Below are 8,826 nucleotides of genomic sequence, written 5' to 3'. Positions count from 1 at the left end.
GCTTCAGGTTCTGCATGATTTGCCGTAATTGATGGCAGGAGTTTAGCTTTCTGCAGGAAAACTTTGAAGGAGAATACATAAAGTGTATAAGCTGTAAGCTTGGGACCTTAAGCTCAAGAACATACGGATTATGAATTAGAGCAATGATTCAAAGCTCCCCTGCAGGTCCACCTATAAAAAGGTTTGGGAGTAACCTACTCAATGTCCAGGACTTAAATCTGATGGACCTTCTGTGGCATAACCTTAAAGAGGTTGTCCATGCTCAAAAAACCTTTCATTGTGGTTGACTTTAATCAATTATATAAAGAAGAGTGGGAAAGATTTACTCAAAAGCAAAGAAAATCATTACTTTTTCATACCGGTTCAGACTGGTTTAAGAGAATTCTTTGCCTTAAAAGATGTGACTCATTTAATGTGACACAAAGGCAAAAACAGAAGAAATCTATTAAGTGGTGAATATTTATTTACAGTGCCGTAGTCACAGCTTAACTGACAAACACATTCACAAATACAAGAGGCTTCACTGCTATCCTCACAGCTACTGGATACATGGCACACATCCAGAGGTGAGTGTCATGCTGACTTAATCTTTGAATGCCTATTAAAATGTTTTTGCCCTAGTGTGCTGGAGTTCAGGAATAGGGTGGTTGAAAACCAAAACAATTGGCTTCATGTTTTACTCCAGACAAGAAACCTGCTGCTCAAAGGGGTTTCCTCCAGACTATTCAAAACTGAATAATGCATAAAGGATAGAGGTGAGGATAAGTGTGGGTCCCTATGGGCTGAACTTCTCAATTGATAAACAGGGTGATGAAAAGGAAAAAATAAATATTTTGTGAGACCATGATCACAGAAGGTCAAAGGGATGGTCATTAGGGACAGGTTTTTTTTTCTGAAAAACATGCTGTGTTTATGAAAGGCTTGTCGGAAAGAAAGCATAAAAGGCGTGATTTTGGGAGCACAAGGACAGGGCACATGTTTCCATAGGGAAACTTAGGACCACATTTTAGATCTCTCACTGGAGGAAGTTGACACTATTTTCCCACATGAAAGAATCTGCCCTCTGCATGTTTTGCAGAATTCCTTTAATAGAGTGTATTTCAGCCTCTTTTGCAGAGACGGTGGGCAAACCTGCTATGTGATTGTAATGGTGGTAACAATATGATGGCGGGTTTAGGAATCAAATGTGATTTAAACAAAGTTTATAGTAACTGAACCAGTCCAACATATAACCTATGCCATAAAAATGAATACAGTGCAAAAACATTACACCATTCTTAGTCACATATTTCAATGCATTCATTAGAAACTTTAAGTGACAGACCAACACAAGGTAATGCATAATGGTAAATTGCCTGCACTTGTATAGCACATTATCAAGTCCCGGGGAGCTAAATTGTAGCAACAGCTCCCCTGGGGCAGACTGACGAGGCTGTCATATAGTCGGGGTCACCATGTCCAATGACCACTACAAGCAGGAAAAGCGGGTAAAGTGTGACTGAAACGTCACACTTTACCTAAACACAGAAGGCTGGCCAAGGAGTGTAATTCAGTGGCTGCATAACTTGCTTTCAGCCCTGCCTGCAGAGCAACCTCACAGCATGGTGCTGCCACAACCATGAATCACTGTGCAAAGCCTATGCTGAAGGTGATTTAATTTTTGGAAACATTGTATTGTGGCTGCTTGTCATGTGGATTCTGGGTTGGTGTCTCAAAATAAATAAATTTGGTAACACATGACAAATATTCTTTAACCTTGAAAGATTTTAGCATATCAATATACTAGTTGACAAGCATCCTAATTTTTTCTGTTAAATTGCCTCACCTTTGGGCAGTTTGTTATTCTGGTGCACTCCATACACACACACACATTGTGGGCGGCGTCACTTGACACATTGTGGGCGGCGTCACTTGACACATTGTGGGCGGCGTCACTTGACACATTGTGGGCGGCGTCACTTGACACATTGTGGGCGGCGTCACTTGACACATTGTGGGCGGCGGTCACTTGACACATTGTGGGCGGCGTCACTTGACACATTGTGGGCGGCGTCACTTGACACTTGTGGGCGGCGTCAACTTGAACACATTGTGGGCGGCGTCACTTGACACATTGTGGGCGGCGTCACTTGACACATTTGCTGGGCGGCGTCAACTTACACTTGGGGCGGCGTCACTGACACATTGTGGGGCGGCGTCACTTGACACATTGTGGGCGGCGTCACTTGACACATTGTGGGCGGCGTCACTTGACACATTGTGGGCGGCGTCACTTGACACATTGTGGGCGGCGTCACTTGACACATTGTGGGCGGCGTCACTTGACACATTGTGGGCGGCGTCACTTGACACATTGTGGGCGGCGTCACTTGACACATTGTGGGCGGCGTCACTTGACACATTGTGGGCGGCGTCACTTGACACATTGTGGGCGGCGTCACTTGACACATTGTGGGCGGCGTCACTTGACACATTGTGGGCGGCGTCACTTGACACATTGTGGGCGGCGTCACTTGACACATTGTGGGCGGCGTCACTTGACACATTGTGGGCGGCGTCACTTGACACATTGTGGGCGGCGTCACTTGACACATTGTGGGCGGCGTCACTTGACACATTGTGGGCGGCGTCACTTGACACATTGTGGGCGGCGTCACTTGACACATTGTGGGCGGCGTCACTTGACACATTGTGGGCGGCGTCACTTGACACATTGTGGGCGGCGTCACTTGACACATTGTGGGCGGCGTCACTTGACACATTGTGGGCGCGTCACTTGACACATTGTGGGCGGCGTCACTTGACACATTGGGCGTCACTTGACACATTGTGGGCGGCGTCACTTGACACATTGTGGGCGGCGTCACTTGACACATTGTGGGCGGCGTCACTTGACACATTGTGGGCGGCGTCACTTGACACATTGTGGGCGGCGTCACTTGACACATTGTGGGCGGCGTCACTTGACACATTGTGGGCGGCGTCACTTGACACATTGTGGGCGGCGTCACTTGACACATTGTGGGCGGCGTCACTTGACACATTGTGGGCGGCGTCACTTGACACATTGTGGGCGGCGTCACTTGACACATTGTGGGCGGCGTCACTTGACACATTGTGGGCGGCGTCACTTGACACATTGTGGGCGGCGTCACTTGACACATTGTGGGCGGCGTCACTTGACACATTGTGGGCGGCGTCACTTGACACATTGTGGGCGGCGTCACTTGACACATTGTGGGCGGCGTCACTTGACACATTGTGGGCGGCGTCACTTGACACATTGTGGGCGGCGTCACTTGACACATTGTGGGGCGGCGTCACTTGACACATTGTGGGCGGCGTCACTTGACACATTGTGGGCGGCGTCACTTGACACATTGTGGGCGGCGTCACTTGACACATTGTGGGCGGCGTCACTTGACAACATTGTGGGCGGCGTCACTTGACACATTGTGGGCGGCGTCACTTGACACATTGTGGGGCGGCGTCACTTGACACATTGTGGGCGGCGTCACTTGACACATTGTGGGCGGCGTCACTTGACACATTGTGGGCGGCGTCACTTGACACATTGTGGGCGGCGTCACTTGACACATTGTGGGCGGCGTCACTTGACACATTGTGGGGCGGCGTCACTTGACACATTGTGGGCGGCGTCACTTGACACATTAGTGGGCGGCGTCACTTGACACATTGTGGGCGGCGTCACTTGACACATTGTGGCGGCGTCACTTGACACATTGTGGGCGGCGTCACTTGACACATTGTGGGGCGGCGTCACTTGACACATTGTGGGCGGCGTCACTTGACACATTGTGGGCGGCGTCACTTGACACATTGTGGGCGGCGTCACTTGACACATTGTGGGCGGCGTCACTTGACACATTGTGGGCGGCGTCACTTGACACATTGTGGGCGGCGTCACTTGACACATTGTGGGCGGCGTCACTTGACACATTGTGGGCGGCGTCACTTGACACATTGTGGGCGGCGTCACTTGACACATTGTGGGCGGCGTCACTTGACACATTGTGGGCGGCGTCACTTGACACATTGTGGGCGGCGTCACTTGACACATTGTGGGCGGCGTCACTTGACACATTGTGGGCGGCGTCACTTGACACATTGTGGGCGGCGTCACTTGACACATTGTGGGCGGCGTCACTTGACACATTGTGGGCGGCGTCACTTGACACATTGTGGGCGGCGTCACTTGACACATTGTGGGCGGCGTCACTTGACACATTGTGGGGCGGCGTCACTTGACACATTGTGGGCGGCGTCACTTGACACATTGTGGGCGGCGTCACTTGACACATTGTGGGCGGCGTCACTTGACACATTGTGGGCGGCGTCACTTGACACATTGTGGGCGGCGTCACTTGACACATTGTGGGCGGCGTCACTTGACACATTGTGGGGCGGCGTCACTTGACACATTGTGGGCGGCGTCACTTGACACATTGTGGGCGGCGTCACTTGACACATTGTGGGCGGCGTCACTTGACACATTGTGGGCGGCGTCACTTGACACATTGTGGGCGGCGTCACTTGACACATTGTGGGCGGCGTCACTTGACACATTGTGGGCGGCGTCACTTGACACATTGTGGGCGGCGTCACTTGACACATTGTGGGCGGCGTCACTTGACACATTGTGGGCGGCGTCACTTGACACATTGTGGGCGGCGTCACTTGACACATTGTGGGCGGCGTCACTTGACACATTGTGGGCGGCGTCACTTGACACATTGTGGGCGGCGTCACTTGACACATTGTGGGCGGCGTCACTTGACACATTGTGGGCGGCGTCACTTGACACATTGTGGGCGGCGTCACTTGACACATTGTGGGCGGCGTCACTTGACACATTGTGGGCGGCGTCACTTGACACATTGTGGGCGGCGTCACTTGACACATTGTGGGCGGCGTCACTTGACACATTGTGGGCGGCGTCACTTGACACATTGTGGGCGGCGTCACTTGACACATTGTGGGCGGCGTCACTTGACACATTGTGGGCGGCGTCACTTGACACATTGTGGGCGGCGTCACTTGACACATTGTGGGCGGCGTCACTTGACACATTGTGGGCGGCGTCACTTGACACATTGTGGGCGGCGTCACTTGACACATTGTGGGCGGCGTCACTTGACACATTGTGGGCGGCGTCACTTGACACATTGTGGGCGGCGTCACTTGACACATTGTGGGCGGCGTCACTTGACACATTGTGGGCGGCGTCACTTGACACATTGTGGGCGGCGTCACTTGACACATTGTGGGCGGCGTCACTTGACACATTGTGGGCGGCGTCACTTGACACATTGTGGGCGGCGTCACTTGACACATTGTGGGCGGCGTCACTTGACACATTGTGGGCGGCGTCACTTGACACATTGTGGGCGGCGTCACTTGACACATTGTGGGCGGCGTCACTTGACACATTGTGGGCGGCGTCACTTGACACATTGTGGGCGGCGTCACTTGACACATTGTGGGCGGCGTCACTTGACACATTGTGGGCGGCGTCACTTGACACATTGTGGGCGGCGTCACTTGACACATTGTGGGCGGCGTCACTTGACACATTGTGGGCGGCGTCACTTGACACATTGTGGGCGGCGTCACTTGACACATTGTGGGCGGCGTCACTTGACACATTGTGGGCGGCGTCACTTGACACATTGTGGGCGGCGTCACTTGACACATTGTGGGCGGCGTCACTTGACACATTGTGGGCGGCGTCACTTGACACATTGTGGGCGGCGTCACTTGACACATTGTGGGCGGCGTCACTTGACACATTGTGGGCGGCGTCACTTGACACATTGTGGGCGGCGTCACTTGACACATTGTGGGCGGCGTCACTTGACACATTGTGGGCGGCGTCACTTGACACATTGTGGGGCGGCGTCACTTGACACATTGTGGGCGGCGTCACTTGACACAATTGTGGGCGGCGTCACTTGACACATTGTGGGCGGCGTCACTTGACACATTGTGGCGGCGTCACTTGACACATTGTGGGCGCGTCACTTGACACATTGTGGGCGGCGTCACTGACACATTGTGGGCGGCGTCACTTGACACATTGTGGGCGGCGTCACTTGACACATTGTGGGCGGCGTCACTTGACACATTGTGGGCGGCGTCACTTGACACATTGTGGGCGGCGTCACTTGACACATTGTGGGCGGCGTCACTTGACACATTGTGGGCGGCGTCACTTGACACATTGTGGGCGGCGTCACTTGACACATTGTGGGCGGCGTCACTTGACACATTGTGGGGCGGCGTCACTTGACACATTGGGGCGGCGTCACTTGACACATTGTGGGCGGCGTCACTTGACACATTGTGGGCGGCGTCACTTGACACATTGTGGGCGGCGTCACTTGACACATTGGGACACTTGAATGGCGGCGTCACTTGACACATTGTGGGCGGCGTCACTTGACACATTGTGGCGGCGTCACTTGACACATTGTGGGGCGGCGTCACTTGACACATTGTGGGGCGGCGTCACTTGACACATTGTGGGCGGCCGTCACTTGACACATTGGTGGGCGGCGTCACTTGACACATTGTGGGCGGCGTCACTTGACACATTGTGGGCGGCGTCACTTGACACATTGTGGGCGGCGTCACTTGACACATTGTGGGCGGCGTCACTTGACACATTGTGGGCGGCGTCACTTGACACATTGTGGGCGGCGTCACTTGACACATTGTGGGCGGCGTCACTTGACACATTGTGGGCGGCGTCACTTTGACACATTGTGGGGCGGCGTCACTTGACACATTGTGGGCGGCGTCACTTGACACATTGTGGGCGGCGTCACTTGACACATTGTGGGCGGCGTCACTGGACAACATTGTGGGCGGCGTCACTTGACACATTGTGGGCGGCGTCACTTGACACATTGTGGGCGGCGTCAATTGACACAATTGTGGGCGGCGTCATTGACACATTGGTGGGCGGCGTCACTTGAACATTGTGGGCGGCGTTATTGACACCCATTTGGGGCGGAGTCACGTGGACACATTGTGGGCGGGGCGGCGTCACTTGAAAAATTGTGGGCGGCAGTCACTTGACAACATTGTGGGCGGCGTCACTTGACACATTGTGGGCGGCGTCACTTGGACACATTGGGGGCGGCGTCACTTGACACATTGTGGGCGGGCGTCACTTGACACATTGTGGGCTGGCGTCACTTGACAACATTGTGGGCGGCGTCACTTGCACACATTGTGGGCTGGCGTCACTTGACACATTGTGGGCGGCCGTCCACTTGACACATTGGGGGCGGCGTCACTTGACACATTGTGGGCGGCGTCACTTCGACACATTGTGGGCGGCGTCACTTGACACATTGTGGGCGGCGTCACTTGACACATTGTGGGCGGCCTGTCACTTGACACATTGTGGGGCGGCGTCCACTTGACACATTGTGGGCGGGTCACTTGACACATTGTGGGCGGCGTCACTTGACACATTGTGGGCGGCGTCACTTGACACATTGTGGGCGGCGTCACTTGACACATTGTGGGCGGCGTCACTTGGACACATTGTGGGCGGCGTCACTTGACACATTGTGGGCGGCGTCACTTGACACATTGTGGGCGGCGTCACTTGACACATTGTGGGCGGCGTCACTTGACACATTGTGGGCGGCGTCACTTGACACATTGTGGGCGGCGTCACTTGACACATTGTGGGCGGCGTCACTTGACACATTGTGGGCGGCGTCACTTGACACATTGTGGGCGGCGTCACTTGACACATTGTGGGCGGCGTCACTTGACACATTGTGGGCGGCGTCACTTGACACATTGTGGGCGGCGTCACTTGACACATTGTGGGCGGCGTCACTTGACACATTGTGGGCGGCGTCACTTGACACATTGTGGGCGGCGTCACTTGACACATTGTGGGCGGCGTCACCAAGGAATTCCACTTCATTGGTGTCCAGTTGAACTTAACAGGAAAGAAAACAACTCAATAGCTCTCCACTTATCCGTGGAGTACATTACTTGCACAGTCAAGCTTCCCAGTAGATGCAGTTTTAGGGTACACTCACCTTTTTTTGGCGTTTGCCTCAACCTGGATTCCAGTAACTGGAGTGAAGTAATGGTCCTCTTCAGAGGAACTTCATTTGGTGACCAGACTTCAAATAAAAAACAAACAGTAGCGTCAGAAAGTATTCCATTTAAAAAATGGGAAGTTGCCAAGTACATTCTGGTCTTACAGTTTGTCCTCTGTTCTTTAGATTGTGTGCCTCCATTTTGATCAAGTGGCAAGCAAGAGCCTGGAGACAGAAACCTTTTCATTCTTCATAGTAACATTAAGCATCAACTCTTCTAAACCACTGACTCCTGAAACTATCATAAGTTAATGCGACATTTGCAAAGCATAAATTTAACAAGTTGACGACAAAGTTGTAAAGTGGAAAAAAACATACAAACCTTTATGCCAAAAAGTCACTGTGCATAAGATCAGAATCCAAACACCTCCCATGGTTCTTGTCACAGCTGAAGGTGTAACCAACATCTGAGGCTTAAATAGACCAATCATCAGGTGCCACAGCTGCAGATAATCAACTCTTAACGTCTTCTCCTCTCTGTGAACCAAAATTACTCAGCACTCATCGCAATCCAGAGCATTTTTGTATGAATGTATTGCAGTTTTTCCATACATCATTTATGTTTGCCTTGACAGGTTTTTCTTATTAAAGAGCACACCAGCTTCACAAACAGTTCTCAACATAAAGCTACAAGCAACAACAGAAAGAAGTGGAAATTAAATGCTAAAAATGTCTT

General features: G+C 52.5%; 1 long non-coding RNA gene across 2 annotated transcripts; it reads right to left on the bottom strand.

Moving 5' to 3' along the window:
- Positions 1-2,039: 2,039 nt before the first annotated feature.
- Positions 2,040-8,615, bottom strand: LOC110366650. 2 transcript variants are annotated; one of them, XR_004931999.1, is made up of 5 exons: positions 8,473-8,615; positions 8,256-8,315; positions 8,088-8,174; positions 7,952-7,984; positions 2,040-2,062 (listed from the first exon to the last, which is right to left on the bottom strand). It is a non-coding gene; the product is annotated as an uncharacterized LOC110366650 (long non-coding RNA). The 2 variants fall into 2 exon arrangements; XR_002426854.2 differs by lacking the exon at positions 2,040-2,062 and having other exon boundaries at positions 7,867-7,984; positions 8,473-8,614.
- Between the last annotated feature and the right edge of the window lie 211 nt (positions 8,616-8,826).

The sequence above is a fragment of the Fundulus heteroclitus genome, chromosome 12 (assembly GCF_011125445.2).
Source record: "Fundulus heteroclitus isolate FHET01 chromosome 12, MU-UCD_Fhet_4.1, whole genome shotgun sequence".
Lineage (NCBI taxonomy): Eukaryota > Metazoa > Chordata > Actinopteri > Cyprinodontiformes > Fundulidae > Fundulus > Fundulus heteroclitus.
Note: the sequence above shows the minus strand (reverse complement) of the source record. Positions and strands in the feature narration are given on the sequence as shown.